A 16,673-nucleotide genomic window follows, 5' to 3' on the forward strand; every position below is an offset into this window, starting at 1 on the left:
ATGACTAAATCAAAATACTGTGGATGCTGGAAATCTGAAATAAAAGCCAAAATCACTGGAAATGTCGGGCAGCATCTGTGGAGAGAGAAACAAAATTGGCATTTCAGGTCAATGATATTTTATCAGAACTTCGAAGAAAGGAATTTGGATGACCTACAGGAAGTTCTGAATGGAGTCCACTATAAAACGCTGAAGTACTGAACAAAGAGCAACAACTTCCACAAACTGGATTATCTGGTTAAAGTCCAACAGGTTTGTTTCGATGTCACTAGCTTTCGGAGCGCTGCTCCTTCCTCAGGTGAATGAAGAGGACCTCTTCATTCACCTGAGGAAGGAGCAGCGCTCCGAAAGCTAGTGACATCGAAACAAACCTGTTGGACTTTAACCTGGTGTTGTAAGACTTCGTACTGTGCTCACCCCAGTCCAACGCCGGCATCTCCACATCATGGATTATCTGGGACTTCGATGTTGTGGCCATTTCGGAGACAGGGATAGAGCAGGGACAGGAATGATTGTTGCAGGTGCCGGGGTTTAGGTATTTCAGTAAGCTCAGGGAAGGTGGTAAAAGAGGGGGAGGGTGGCATTGTTAGTCAAGGACAGTATTACGGTGGCCGAAAGGAGGTTTGATGAGGATTCGTCTACTGAGGTAGTATGGGCTGAGGTTAGAAACAGGAAAGGAGAGGTCACCCTGTTAGGGATTTTCTATAGGCCTCCGAAAAGTTCCAGAGATGTAGAAGAAAGGATTGCAAAGATGATTCTGGATAGGAGCGAAAGCAACAGGATAGTTGTTATGGGGGAACGTTAACTTTCCAAATATTGGCTGGACACGCTATAGTTCGAGTACTTTAGATGGATCCGTTTTTGTCCAATGTGTGCAGGAGTGTTTCCTGACACAGTAAGTAGATAGGCTGAGAGGCGATGCCATTTTGGGTTTGGTACTGGGTAATGAACCAGGACAGGTGTTAGATTTGGAGGTAGGTGAGCACTTTGGTGATAGTGACCACAATTCGATTACGTTTACTTTGGTGATGGAAAGAGATAGGTATATACTGCAGGGCAAGAGTTATATCTGGGGGAAAGGCAATTATGATGCTATGAGGCAAGACTTAGGATGCATTGGATGGAGAGGAAAACTGCAGCGGATGGGCACAATGGAAATGTGGAGCTTGTTCAAGGAACATCTACTGCGTGTCCTTGATAAGTATGTGCCTGTCAGGCAGGGAGGAAGTGGTCGAGCGAGGGAACCGTGGTTTACTAAATCAGTCGAAACACTTGTCAAGAGGAAGAAGGAGGCTTATGTAAAGATGAGACATGAAGGTTCAGTTAGGGCGCTCGAGACTTACAAGTTAGCTAGGAAGGACCGAAAGAGAGAGCTAAGAAGAGCCAGGAGGGGACATGAAAAGTCTTTGGCAGGTAGGATCAAAGATAACCCTAAAGCTTTCTATCGATTTGTCAGGAATAAAAGAATGACTTGGGTAAGAGTAGGGCCAGTCAAGGACAGTAGTGGGAAGTTGTGCGTGGAGTCCGAGGAGATAGGAGAGGTGCTAATGAATATTTTTCGTCAGTATTCACACTGGAAAAAGACAATGTTGTCGAGGAGAATACTGAGATACAGGCTACTAGATTAGAAGGGCTTGAGGTTCATAAGGAGGCGGCGTTAGCAATTCTGGAAAGTGTGAAAATAGATAAGTCCCCTGGGCCAGATGGGATTTATCCGAGGATTCTCTGGGAAGCTAGGGAGGAGATTGCTGAGCCTTTGGCTTTGATCTTTAAGTCATCTTTGTCTACAGGAATAGTGCCAGAAGACTGGAGGATTGCAAATGTTGTCCCCTTGTTCAAGAAGGGGAGTAGAGACAACCCCGGTAACTATAGACCAGTGAGCCTTACTTCTGTTGTGGGCAAAATCTTGGAAAAATTTAGAAGAAATAGGATGTATAATCATTTGGAAAGGAATAATTTGATTATAGATAGTCAACATGGTTTTGTGAAGGGTAGGTCTTGCCTCACAAACCTTATTGAGTTTTTGAGAAGGTGACCAAACAGGTGGATGAGGGTAAAGCAGTTGATGTGGTGTATATGGATTTCAGTAAAGCGTTTGATAAGGTTCCCCACGGTAGGCCTGTGCAGAAAATACAGAGGCATGGGATTCAGGGTGATTTAGCAGTCTGGATCAGAAATTGGCTAGCTGGAAGAAGACAAAGGGTGGTGGTTGATGGGAAATGTTAGGTTGGAGTACAGTTACTATTGGTGTACCACAAGGATCTGTTTTGGGGCCACTGCTGTTTGTCATTTTTATAAATGACCTGGGGGAGGACGTAGAAGGATGGGTGAGTAAATTTGCAGGTGACACTAAAGTCGGTGGAGTTGTGGACAATGCGGAAGGATGTTACAAGTTACAGAGGGACATAGATAAGCTGCAGCACTGGGCTGAGAGGTGGCAAATGCAGAAAAGTGTGAGGTGATTAATTTTGGAAGAAATAACAGGAAGAGAGTACTGGGCTAATGGTAAGATTCTTGGCAGTGTGGACGAGCAGAGAGATCTCGGTGTCCATGTACATAGATCCCTGAAAGTTGCCACCCAGGTTGAGAGGGTTGTTAAGAAGGCGTACGGTGTGTTAGCTTTTATTGGCAGAGGGATTGAGTTTCGGAGCCATGAGGTCATGTTGCAGCTGTCCAAAACTCTGGTGCGGCCGCATTTGGAGTATTGCGTGCAATTCTGGTCGCCGCATTATAGGAAGGATGTGGAAGCATTGGAATGGGTGCAGAGGAGATTTACCAGAATGTTGCTAGGTATGGAGGGAAGATCTTATGAGGAAAGGCTGAGGGACTTGAGGCTGTTTTCGTTAGAGAGAAGAAGGTTAAAATGTGACTTAATTGAGACGTACAAGGGGACATAGCTTTAAATTGAGGGGAGATAGATATAAGACAGATGTCAGAGGTAGGTTCTTTACTCAGAGAGTAGTAAGGGTGTGGAATGCCCTGCCTGCAACAGTAGTGGACTCGCCAACACTAAGGGTCTTCAAATGGTCATTAGATAGACATATGGACGATAAGGGAATAGCGTAGATGGGCTTTAGAGTGGTTTCACAGGTCGGCGCAACATTGAGGGCCGAAGGGCCTGTACTGCGCTGTAATGTTCTATGTTCTAATTAGTGGGGTTCAACGTTGGTTGGGGAATCCACTCGGTCAGTTTTCCATACAAGCAGCAAAGTTGAAGTACCCAGTAATTGAAAATGGAACCTCGCAAAGTATTGAACATGTTATCGTTAAATTGCAATTTTGAACTCACCCTGAATCTCGGAACATCAGAACAGGAGTAGGCCATTTTTTAAATTTGATTTGATTTATTATTGTCACATGTATTAGTATACAGTGAAAAGTATTGTTTCTTGCATGCTGTACAAACAATGCATACCTTACATAGGGAAGGAAGGAGAGACAGCTGAATATAATGTTACAGTTATAGCAAGGTTTGGAGAAAAGATCAACTTAATACGAGGTAGGTCCATTCAAAAGTCTGATGGAAATAGGGAAGAAGCTGTTCTTGAGTCGGTTGGTACGTGATCTCAAACTTTGGTATCTTTTTCCTGATGGAAGAAGGTGGAAAACAGTATGTCTGGGGTGCGCGGGGTCCTTAATTATGCTGGCTGCCTTTCCGAGGCAGCGGGAATTATAAATAGAGTCAATGGATGAGAGGCTGATTTGCGTGATGGACTGGGCCACATTCACAACCTTTTGTAGTTTCCTGCGGTCTTGGGCAGAGCAGGCTCCATACCAAGCTGTGATACAACCAGAGAGAATGCTTTCTATGGTGCATCTGTAGAAGTTGGTGAGGGTCGTAGCTGACATGCCAAATTTCTTTCGTCTTCTGAGAAGGTAGAGTCGTTGGTGGGCTTTCTTAACTATAGTGTCGGCATGGGGGGACCAGGACAGGTTGTTGGTGATCTGTGCACCTAAAAACTTGAGGTTCTCGACCCTATCTACTTTGTTCCCACTGATGTAGACAGGGGCATGTTCTCTACTATGCTTCCTGAAGTCGATGCCAATCTCCTTTGTTTTATTGACATTGAGGGAGAGATTATTGTCGTCGCAGCAGTTCACCAGATTCTCTATCTCATTCCTGTACTCTGTCTCGTCATTGTTTGAAATCCGACCCACAACGGTGGTGTCATCAGCAAATTTGAAAATCGAGTTGGAGGGGAATTAGGCCACACAGTCATAGGTGTATAAGGAGTATAGTAGGGGGCTGAGGACACAGCCTTGTGGGGCACCGGTGTTGAGGATGATCGTGGAGGAGGTGCTGTTGCTTATCTTTACTGATTGTGGCCTGTGGGTTAGAAAGTTCAGTTGCAGAGGGAGGAGCCAAGGCCAAGGAGATGAGTTTCGTAGGAATGATGGTGTTGAAGGCTGAGCTGTAGTCGATAAATAGGAGTCTGACATAGATGTCTTTGTTATCGGGACTTCCGGTTGTGGCTATGCGGAGATAAGTCGCACATTCGGCGGCTCCCGCAAAAACGGACTTTTGGGCTCTTTTCAGGGTCCCCAACGGCACTTCTTCGACGTTTCCCGGTGTGGGAAGGAGATTATAACAGCTCCCCGATAGTATATGGCTTCTACTAGGAGCTGTTGTGAAAACTTGAAAGAATATGTCATTTGAAACATGAAAATAACACTAAGAATGCCTGAGGCTTTTAAATGAAAAGGAGAAGTCCCACAAGGGGTTAACAGTAGCAGCCTGTTTTGAAAGCAGACAACTTCACAGACAGGGATAAAAACAGATAGGAGCTTCATTTTAATTCACAAGTTAGAAAAGACATTTGATTGACTTTTTTGTGAGGGCCACGAAGAATCCAGCACGAGTTTTAAGGATACAAAGTAATAACATTTATTTACAATAACATATATATATAACAGCAGCAGCAACTTCCCTTGCTGCACACTCCTTCCTGCTGGTTCCAAACTGGCCAGCTTTATTTATACTTGGAGTTTACTAATGGTTTCTCCGCCCCCCCCCCCCCCTCACTGGGGAAGCTCATACTCCCACAGGATTGTGGGATTGTCATTACACCCCAGCCAATGGTAAGCAGGCAGGTTATAACATCCCTCCCCCCCCAAAGTCCAAGGAATCCACCAAAGACCCTGGCGAAGGAGGGCGTCGGACTCGTTTTGCCGCAGGCCGGACACCATTTGCACGCGGCGCTGGATCAGGCAGCGTGTAACGAGACGGAGACCGGCGCGTCCGTGATGAACGGCGCAACGGTTGTACATCCACGGCCCGTGGACCCGAGGATTCCCCCTCTGATGCGTCCTGTGTCTCCATCTCGGAGTCAGAGTCTGCTGCCTCCGTCATGTCAGCGTCTCTATCTCCATTCGGTTCTGTAACGACCTGCGCAGGCTTCGAGTAAGGCACCAGTGGAAGATTGTGAGGACTACCTTCCCTTGTCTCTGGTCTCTGCGGCTGTAGAAATGAGCTCCGGGGGCGGGGAATCATTTGAGGGGATAGTCTTCTGGACCGAACGTGGTCTACATGTTTGCGCTGGAGACGACCCTGGGCTTGCACCTGGTAAGGTATAGGGCCCGTTTGGCGAAAGATTACGCCAGGAACCCACTGGGCAAAACCAGCAAAATTCTGAACGAACACGCAAACTGCCGAATCGGCCGATGCCGAGAAAATCCCTGTCCCTGCCGTTCTTGTGTGCGGCGTACTTTTGCGCCAATGTCCGGGAAAACCATACTAAGGCGGGTGCGAAGTCTCTGGCTCATTAGGAGTTCTGCGGGAGCTACCTCAGTCACCGCATGGGGGGTGGTCCTATACGTAAACGAAAAGCGAGCCAGTCTCGTGTCCATTGATCCGGAAGACTGCTTCTTTAGGCCTCTTTTGAATGTCTGCACTGCGCGCTCTGCCAACCCATTTGAAGCCAGGTGGTAAGGGGCAGTGCGGATATGGCGTATGCTGTTCATCTTCGTGAACCTCGCAAACTCCTCACTCGTGAACGGAGTACCGTTATCCGCGACCAGCACCTCGGGGAGGCCATGCGTACTAAAAGACAAACGCATCTTTTCAATTGTTGCGCAGGACGTTGTCCCCTGCATCATATGCACCTCTAGCCATTTAGACTGGGCGTCAATTAATAGAAGGAACATGGATCCTTGAAAAGGGCCTGCGAAATCTGCATGCAAGCATGCCCAAGGCCGCCCTGGCCATTCCCAGTGATGTAGGGGCGCGGCCGGCGGAAGCTTCTGATGCTCCTGGCAAATGGAGCAGTTTTGGGCCACTTTCTCAATGTCAGTGTCGAGGCCTGGCCACCAGACATAACTCCAGGCCAACATTTTCATTTTGGTCACACCTGGATGCCCATTGTGCAAGTCTGTTAGTATCAGCTCCTGGCCTTTTTCCGGGACAATCACACGCGTCCCCCACAAGAGGATGCCGTCTTCCACGCTGAATTCTGACAGCTTGGAGGAAAATGCCCGCAACTCGCCTGGGAGCTGTCTATGCTGCCCACCATACAGGACTATGTGCTGAACCTTTGACAGGACTGGCTCCGTCTGGGTCCACTCACGGATCTGTGATGCCGTGACAGGCAAGGTGTCCATAAAATTTAGGGTTGCAACCACTTCACTGATCGTGGAGGTCGACATGGGGCCGGTCGATAAAGGCAATCGGCTAAGTGCGTCGGCATTTGCTATCTGTGTACCTGGTTTGTGCTCCAGAGAATACTCATATGCAGCAAGCAACAAAGCCCAGCGCTGGATCCGTGCAGAAGCAATGGGCGGTATTGGCTTATCCTCTCTGAAAAGTCCCAGCAGAGGCTTATGATCAGTCACAATAGTGAAATGGTGGTTATACACGTACTGGTGGAAGCGCTTCACCGCAAAAACCACTGCCAGGCCCTCCTTCTCGATCTGCGCGTACTTTTTCTCCGCTGCAGTCAATGTGCGGGGGGGCGAAAGCTATCGGTCGCTCGGCCCCGTTCTCCATCTTGTGGGACAGGACGGCCCCAATACCATACGGGGATGCATCACATGTGACGAGCAAAGGCTTTCCAGGATCATAGTGGGTTAGTAACCCAGACGACGACAATTGTTGCTTTACCCGCCGGAAAGCGGTTTCTTGCGGCTGACCCCAAACCCAGGTGTGATTTTTCTTTAGCAGAAGGTGCAACGGGGCCAGCGTAGTTGCCAGATTGGGGAGGAACTTCCCGTAATAGTTTACGAGACCGAGAAAAGAACGAAGATGTGAAGTGTCAGTCGGGGCGGGGGCCTGTTGAATCGCACGCACCTTCTCTGCGACGGGGTGCAAACCTTCGCGATCCACCCGATAACATAGGTAGACTACTTCCTTAGCCTGAAATAAGCACTTTGTGCGACGTAAACGGACTCCAGCCTCCGAAAAGCGTCTAAGGACAGCCTCCAGATTTTCCAAACGTTCCTTCTCTGACGTCCCTGTAATCAAAACGTCATCTAAGTAGACAGCAACACGTGGTAAACCTCTCAAAATGCCCTCCATAACACGTTGAAAAATTGCGCAGGCAGAGGATACTCCAAAGGGCAACCTTGTATATTCATACAGGCTCCGGTGTGTATTAATCGTTACATATGGTCGGGAGGCAGGGTCCAGCTCCAACTGCAGGTCGGCGTGACTCATATCTAATTTTGTGAACGAGAGTCCACCTGCAAGCTTCGCGTAGAGATCCTCTATGCGAGACATTGGATATCGGTCGAGTCGGGAAGCAGTATTCACTGTAAGTTTATAGTCGCCACACAAGCGAACTGTGGCATCTGGCTTCATTACAAGTACAATTGGTGCTGCCCAGTCAGCAAAGCGGACAGGCCTGATAATACCCAAACTCTCCAAACGAGTGAGCTCCCCTTCTACCTTCTCGAGCAAGGCGTAAGGCACCGGGCGCGCCCGGAAATAGCGCGGCGTGGCTCCTGGTTCGACTTGGATACGGGCTACGGCCCCTTTTATTTTCCCCAAACCAGGCTGGAATACATTTGGGTATCGTCTTAGCACCTCAGTCAACCCTTCAGAAACTGTTTGGAGGATGTGCTGCCATTGCAACCGCAAATGGCGCAACCAGTCCCGACCCAACAGGCTGGGCCCATGGCCGCGCACCACGATAAGTGGGAAACGCCCCTCCTGGTGTCCATAAACAACAGGGGTCATCGTAGTTCCTGCAATGTCCAGTGGTTCCCCCGTGTAGGTGGCCAACCTGGCCTGTGAGTCGGTTAATGTAAGGGTCTGTATACCCTGCTTGATGCGGTCGAATGTCCTCTGGGCGATCACGGAGACCGCTGCGCCGGTGTCCAACTCCATCTCAAGCGGGTGACGATTGACCCGTACTGTCACCTTAATGGGGGCCACACGGGGAGCTGCCACACAATGCAGCTGCAGGCAGTCGTCCTCCGTCTCCACGTCCTCAGGAGTAGTCGCCGCAGGTTCATCCACATGGAAGGTACGACCCCTGGGCTGGTCCCAGTTTCGGTCGGAACGACGGTGCCTCTAGCGCCCCCAGGACCGGCGTCCGCGATGGGGCCGGCGCCTACAAGTCTGACACGGACATGGCTCCTCATCCATTGGTTCTGGAGAAGGCTCCCTTCGGGGAGGAATGTCCGACGGCCACTGGCGTCGGTCCGGATGTCGCCTCGCCCAAGGTACCGCAGGAGTGCGGGGGGACGTTTTCGGACGGAAGGGGTTGCACCCCAAGGCATGCACTTCCATTCCCTGTAGCTCCTGCACTCCTCGTTCTGCGCTCTCTCGGGACAATGCTATTTGAATGGCCTGTTGAAAAGTCAATGTTGGCTCAGCTAACAACTTTCTCTGGGTGGCCGCATTGTTAATACCGCAAACCAAACGGTCGCGTAACATTTCTGACAATGTCTCACCATAGTCAGACAATCCTGCGTAGCCTGGATAGAAGATCGGCAAGGGATTCTCCAGGGGTCCTCTCAGTGGTATTAAACCAGTAACGCTGGACTATCGTGGACAGGGTTGGGTTAAAATGTTGCCCCACTATATTCACAAGTTCATCAAATGTTTTGGTGTCCGGCGCAGCTGGGTATGTAAGGCTTCTAATCATCCCAAACGTATGCGGGCCACAGGCGGTGAGCAATATGACCACCTGGCGCTCGTTTTCGGTGATATTGTTTGCTCGGAAATGGTAACGCATCTGTTGTGCGTACTGGTTCCAGCTTTCCAGCGCCACATCAAAAACATCCAAACGATCGTAAAGAGGCATGGTATAATAGAAAACAACTTCCAACCTGTATCCAACAAAAATCCAGGGAGGTGGCTTCAGCAGTGTAGACAGCTATTCACTTTAACCCTCGTCGCCAGTTTTGTGAGGGCCACGAAGAATCCAGCACGAGTTTTAAGGATACAAAGTAATAACATTTATTTACAATAACATATATATATAACAGCAGCAGCAACTTCCCTTTATGCACACTTCTTCCTGCTGGTTCCAAACTGGCCAGCTTTATTTATACTTGGAGTTTACTAATGGTTTCTCCGCCCCCCTCATTGGGAAGCTCATACTCCCACAGGATTGTGGGATTGTCATTACACCCCAGCCAATGGTAAGCAGGTAGGTTATAACAGACTTAAAAACTCTTAAAGTTATATGAAAGGGAACAGTATCTCACAAATCTTTAGTGAGGAGTTATTTTATTGAACAATTAGGAAAAGCAGCCAGAATCTAAAGTATAAGATAAGGAACAACTGTTAAGGGTGAAAAGTTGCTAACACTAGTAATAAAATGAATCAACTGATTAACAAATTGAGAAAACTAGAAGGTGACAAGGTAACATTATAACGTACATCATATTTGAAGTTAAAACCTTTTGAAGATGGCCAAAGCAGATAAAGTTAGAGTCAGGGGGAATAACACTAACATGACATTAGCTTAACCTGAAGATGACCCGAGTCGAATCAGAAAAAAAGTGCAGCAGAAAAGACATGAAACCAAAAGAGTGCGAACTAAGGCACAAACAAATTTATGACATGTCAAGCAAAGCGAGAAAAGTGCAGTCAAGGATGGCGAGCTGGTGAGGATGAAACTGCGCTGTCACTGTTGAAGCAGCGCCACGCTTCTAAACTGCTCAAACTTAGTCTACCAAATGTCATGCAGACAGTCTGAAGGGTTCCAGGTGCAGAGGTTAAGGGGCCTCAAATGGCTATAAAAACTGGGGATAATGAGCAGATAATCAGAAGAGCATCTTCCTCGGTGATGGGACAAGCAGCATCGACAGACCGAGCAGCCCAGAGAAGTCAGCAGTAGACCAAAAGTTAAAGAAAACTGATTGTCAAGAGAGACTTGAAAGTCTGCAACTGGTCCGAACAAGAAAAGATCTTTCTACCTTTCTGTAAAAGTAGTTATTCTCTTTTAACTTGAAAATAAAGTTAAGTTCAAATTGATAACCTGCAAGAGTGGTTATTATTATTTTCTTTAAAAAGTTTACTTCACTTCACTTAGCAAGCTGGACCCGTGTGTAAGTTACTAAGTGGTAAATAAATAAAATTCTTCTACGAAGATACGGGTTATACCGAGGGATAACTTGAAACACTAGTTTGACCCGAATAGCACCCGCCGAAGTCTGCGTGGGAGTCGGGGAATGAGAATCCCTGCTCACCATTTGGAATAAATCAACCCTTTTTGGAAGAGGGGGAATTCTAAGAATAGTGGTGAGGTAAAAATTACAGAGCGGGGCGACTAAAAAGGTGGTGGTGGACCCGAAGAAGGTGCGAGGGAAGAAGAACAAAATGGCGGCGGGGGCAGACCAGGCAGCATGGATGCAGTGGGCGGACTGGCACCATTATTTTGAGTCTCCAGAGGAGGCGTGGGCCTTTGTTCAGGCCGAGAAGTTGGACACAGATTGAGGGTCGGGATGGACGTTTGGGGACTGCGGTTGATGTGTTTTTTTTTTGAGGGGGGGTGCTTTGCTTTGCTCCTGGTTTCTTTTTCTCTGTGTTTTTCTCTTTCGGGTCGGTGAGGGTGGCTGGGGCGGGTTGGCCACTGTTTTGGTTGGGTTGGTCGGGGGGGCTCTTGGAGGGGGGTAGGTAAACAGAACAGGGGTGGTTGCCGGCGGTGAGATGGGGCCCCGCGGGGGAAGGGGAGGCCCGGGTCGGGGGTGAGGGGACTGGGCCTGTAAAAGGAGCTGCATCAGAGGTGGCGGGGCCGGGTAGGTGGAAAGCGCGGGTTTTTACCGCGCTGAAGACTGGAGGGGGCGGGACTGGGGCGGGGAAGTGAGGGTTGTTTCCCGCGCTTAGAATGGAAGGGGGTGGGGGAGAGCCTATGGATGGGGAACGGGAGAGGAGGGTGTGTCACACAATGGGAGGAGTCGAAGGAGAGGTGGGAGTGGCCGGGGTCAGCAGGAGTCAGCTGACTTGCGGAAGTGCAATGCGGGGAGTAAATCAGCTAGGATGGGTCCTAGCCGGGGGTCTGTGGGGGGGGTGGGTGGGGGGGAATCGAGTTGCTGCTGCGATGGTCAAGGGGGAGCTGGAGCGTGTGGGGGGGGGGGCGAGACGGGGGTATGCCGCTGTGGGGAACGGGCCGGGTGTGGGGTGCGGGCGCATGGCTGGCTGAGGAGGGGTTATGGCTAGTCGGCGGGGAGGGGGACGGGTAGCCCCCTGATCCGGCTGATAACCTGGAATGTAAGGGGACTGAATGGGCCGGTTAAGCGCACCTGAAGGGCTGAAGGCGGATGTGGTTATGCTCCAGGAGACACACCTGAAGGTGGCAGACCAGGTAAGACCGAGGAAAGGGTGGGTAGGTCAGGTGTTTCACTCGCGGCTGGATGCCAAAAATTGAGGGGTGGCGATCTTGGTGGGAAAGAAGGTGTCATTCGAGGCGTCGAGCATTGTGGCAGATAATGGCGGTAGGTACGTAATGGTAAGTGGTAAGTTGCAGGGAGAGAGGGTGGTACTGGTCAATGTGTATGCCCCGAATTGGGACGATGCGGGTTTTATGCGGCGTATGTTGGGTCGGATCCCAGACTTGGAAGTGGGGGGCCTGATAATGGGGGGAGACTTTAACACGGTGCTGGATCCGGCACTGGATCGCTCCAGGTCTAGGACGGGTAGGAAGCCAGCGGCGGCTAGAGTGCTGAGGGTGTTTATGGACCAGATGGGAGGGGTGGACCCTTGGAGATTTGCAAGGCCGGGGGCTAGGGAATTTTAATTCTTCTCACATGTCCATAAGGCTTATTCCCGAATCGACTTTTTCATTTTGAGGAGGGCGCTGATAGTGAGAGTAGAGGATACTGAGTATTCGGCAATAGCCATTTCGGACCATGCCCCGCATTGGGTGGACTTGGAGATGGGGGAGGAGAGGGACCAGCACCCGTTGTGGCGCTTGGAGGTGGGGCTGTTGGTAGATGAGGAGGTGAGCGAGCGGGTCCGAGGAAGTATAGAGAGGCACTTGGAGACCAACGACATCGGGGAGGTCTGAGTGAGGATGGTATGGGAGGCACTGAAGGCGGTGGTGAGGGGAGAGCTGATCTCCATTAGGGCCCACAAGGAGATAAGGGAGCGGGGGGGGGGAGAGGGAGAGGCTGGTGGGGGAGATGGTCAGGGTAGACAGGAGGTATGCGGAGGTGACCGAGGAAGGATTGTTGAGGAAGAGGCGCAGCCTCCAGGCCGAATTTGACCTGGTGACCACAGGAAGGCGGAGGTGCAGTGGAGGAAGGCCCAGGGGGCGATTTACGAGTATGGGGAAAAGGCAAGCCGGATGCTGGCGCATCAGCCTCGGAAGCGGGACGCAGCTAGGAAGATCGGGAGAGTTAAGTTCAGGGGAGGGAGTATGGTGTGGAGTGGGGTTGGCATCAATGGGGTCTTCAGGGACTTTTACGAAGAATTGTACCGATCCAAGCCCCCACGGGAGGAGGGAGGGATGGGCCGCTTCCAGGACCAATTGAGGTTTCCAAAGTTGGAAGAGGGACTGGTGGCAGGATTGGGGGCCCCGATTGGGCTGGAGGAGCTGACCAAAGCATGCAGGTGGGGAAGGCACCAGGGCCGGATGGTTTCCCGGTCGAATTCTATAAAACATATATGGACCTGTTGGGCCCGTTGCTAGTCAGGACCTTCAATGAGGCAAGGGAGGGGGGGGCCTTGCCCCCGACGATGTCCCGGGCACTGATCTCCTTGATCCTGAAGCGGGACAAGGATCCCCTGCAGTGTGGGTCTTACAGACCGATTTTGTTGCTAAATGTAGATGCCAAGGTGCTGGCGAAGGTCTTAGCCACGAGGATTGAGGATTGTGTGCCGCAGATCATCCATGAAGACCAGATGGGGTTTGTGAAGGGGAGGGGGTTGAACGCGAATGTGCAGAGGCTTTTGAACGTTATCATGATGCCGGCGAGGGAAGGTGAGGCGGAGATAGTGGTGGCGATGGACGCTGAGAAAGCCTTCGATAGGGTAGAGTGGGGGTACCTGTGGGAGTGCTGAAGAGGTTTGGGTTTGGGGAGGGGTTTGTTAGGTGGGTTAGGCTGTTGTCTGAGGTCCCGATGGCGAGTGTGGCCACAAACAGGAGGAGGTCCGAGTACTTTCGGTTGCACCGACGGACGAGGCAGGGGTGTCCCCTGTCCCCCCTGCTCTTCGCACTGGTGATTGAACACCTGGCTATGGCACAGAGGGAGTCGAGGAACTGGAGGGGGTTGGTGTGGGGTGGGGAGGAGCATAGGGTGTCGCTCTATGCGGACGACTTGCTGCTATATGTGGCGGACCTGGTGGGGAGAATTCCGGAGGTAATGAGGATTCTTAGGGAATTCGAGGACTTTTCGGGGTACAAGCTCAACATGGGGAAGAGCGAGCTGTTCGTGGTTCACCCAGGGGACCAGGAGAGGGGGATTGGTGAGCTCCCACTAAAAAGGACGGAGAGGAGCTTCAGGTATTTGGGGGTCCAGGTGGCCAGGAGCTGGGGGGCCCTGCAGAGGCTTAATTTTACAAGGCTGGTGGAGAAAATAGAGGAGGAGTTCAAGAGGTGGGACGTGTTGCCGCTGTCCTTGGAGAGTAGGGTGCAGTCAATCAAAATGACGGTGCTCCCAAGGTTTTTGTTCCTGTTCCAATGCCTCCCCGTGTTTATCCCGAAGGCTTGTTTTAGGTGGGTTAACAGGAGTATAATGGGGTTTGTGTGGGCGCGAGGGACTCTGAGGGTGAGAAGGGTGGTTCCTGGAGCAGAGTAGAGATAGGGGGGGACTGGCGCTGCCCAACCTCTGTGGGTACTACTGGGCCGCCAATGCAACGATGGTGCGCAAGTGGGTGATGGAGGGGGAGGGGGCTGCATGGAAGAGGCTGGAGACAGCATCTTGTGTGGGTACGAGTCTGGGGGCGCGGCTACCGCTCCCTCCAAGGAGGTATACCACGAGCTCGGTGGTGGCGGCTGCCCTCAAAATCTGGGGGCAGTGGAGGCGGCATAGGGAGAAAGTTGGGGCCTCGGCGTGGACCCCAATACGGGGGAACCACCGGTTTGCCCCAGGGAGAACAAGTGGAGGGTTTTCGGGGTGGCACAGGGCAGGGATACGAAGGTTGGGGAACCTGTTTGTGGACGGGGAGTTCGCGAGCCTGGTGAGCTGGAGGAGAAGTACGGGCTCCTCCCGGGGAGCACCTTCAGGTACTTACAGGTGAGGGCGTTTGCCAGACGGCAGGTGGTGGAATTTCCGAGGTATTTTTGGGGGTGAGGACCGGTGTGTTAGGTGCTCAGGGAGCCTAGCAAATCACACCCATATGTTCTGGGCATGCCCATCGCTGGAGGAATTTTGGAAGGGCATAGCGAGGACGGTGTCGAGGGTGGTAGGATCCAGGGTCAGACCGGGCTGGGGGCTCGCAATATTTGGGGTGACAGAGGAGCCGGGAGTGCAGGAGGCGAAAGAGGCCGGTATTCTGGCCTTTGCTTCCCTGGTAGCCCGGCGAAGGGTTCTTCTTCAGTGGAAGGATGTGAGGCCCCCAAGCGTGGAATCCTGGATCAACGATATGGCGGGGTTCATTAAATTGGAGAGGGTGAAATTCGCCTTGAGAGGGTCGGTACAAGGGTTCTTTCGGCGGTGACAACCGTTTTTAGACTTCCTGGCAGAACGGTAGACATTGGTCAATGGCAGCAGCAACTCAGGGGGGGGGGTTTACTTTACTTTATTTCTGGGGCGAAAGTCTCCCGAAACGGCGCAATGTCTGCCGACTGGCGCCGAAAACGGCGCCAATCAGACGGGCATTGCGCCGCCCCAAAGGTACGGAATGCTCCGCATCTTTGGGGGCCGAGCCCCAACATTGAGGGGCTAGGCAGCGCCGGAGGAATTTCCGCCCCGCCAGCTGGCGGAAACGGCCTTTGTTGCCCCGCCAGCTGGCGCGGAAATGACATGTCGGGGCGGCGCATGCGCAGGAGCGTCAGCGGCCGCTGACATTTTCCCGCGCATGCGCAGTGGAGGGAGTCTCTTCCGCCTCCGCCATGGTGGAGACCGTGGTGGAGGCGGAAGGGAAAGAGTGCCCCCACGGCACAGGCCCGCCCGCGGATCGGTGGGCCCTGATCGCGGGCCAGGCACCCCCCAGGGTCAGATCGCCCCGCGCCCCCCCCAGGACCCCGGAGCCCGCTCGCGCCGCCTTGTCCCGCCGGTAAATAGGTGCTTTAATTTACGCCGGTGGGACAAGCAATTTATCGGCGGGACTTCGGCCCATCAGGCCGGAGAATCGAGCGGGGGGGCCCGCCAACCGGTGCGGTGCGATTCCCGCCCCCGCCGAATCTCCGGTGCCGGAGACTTCGGCAACCGGCGGGGGCGGGATTCACGGCAGCCCCCGGCGATTCTCCGACCTGGCGGGGGGCCGGAGAATAACGCCCCTGTTTCTGTTATTAACAGAAGCCGTTGATTTTACATGCCTTCATCTTATAGCCCGTTATGTCTTGGAGACCTTGCCATAGACGGCGGGGGTCCGTGTGGCTCGCCTGGGACTCGAGCTTGGTCCGTTACTGTCTTTTGGCATCTTTGATGGATTTCTTTAGATCATATCTGGCTTTCTTGTCGAGGTCAGGGTCGCCTGACTTGAACGCCTCAGACCTAGACTTCAGCAAGCAGTGGATATCCCTGTTCATCCAGGGTTTCCGTTAGAATCATTCAACCGTTAGAACCTGTTCCACCATTCAAAGCAATCATAACTGATCTGTATCTAAAATCCATCCAACTGCCTTGGCTCCATGTATTTTAATACCCTTGGCTGGCAAAAATCATTTAATCTCAAATGAAAAATTATTAATTGAGCAAGCATCTACTGTTTTTGGGGGGAGAGATTTCCACACCTGCACCATCATTTGGGTGGAGAAGTGTTTCCTAACTTCTCCCCTGAATATCCTGGCTAAGATAAGCACCCCCTTATCTTTGAATCCAACAGTGGGAAAAGGCTTTTCTCTATCTACTCTATCAATTCCTATTGATAACATGAATGTGCTTGCAATAGTATCATGAATTATTTACCTGAATAACACAATAAGGAATAAATTAATCATATGAATTTCAAAGGTTAAACCCTGAATTAATCTCCACATCTAGACAAGTCTCGATGAAGTCATTAAAATGCACAACCACATATTGGTACCAATGATATAGGCAGTGAAAGGGATGAGCTCCTGAAAGCAGAATTTCGGGAGCTAGGAAGTAGATTAAAAACAGGACTCAGAAGGTAGTAATCT

Source organism: Scyliorhinus torazame, chromosome 13 (assembly GCF_047496885.1).
Source record: "Scyliorhinus torazame isolate Kashiwa2021f chromosome 13, sScyTor2.1, whole genome shotgun sequence".
Taxonomy (NCBI): Eukaryota; Metazoa; Chordata; class Chondrichthyes; order Carcharhiniformes; family Scyliorhinidae; genus Scyliorhinus; species Scyliorhinus torazame.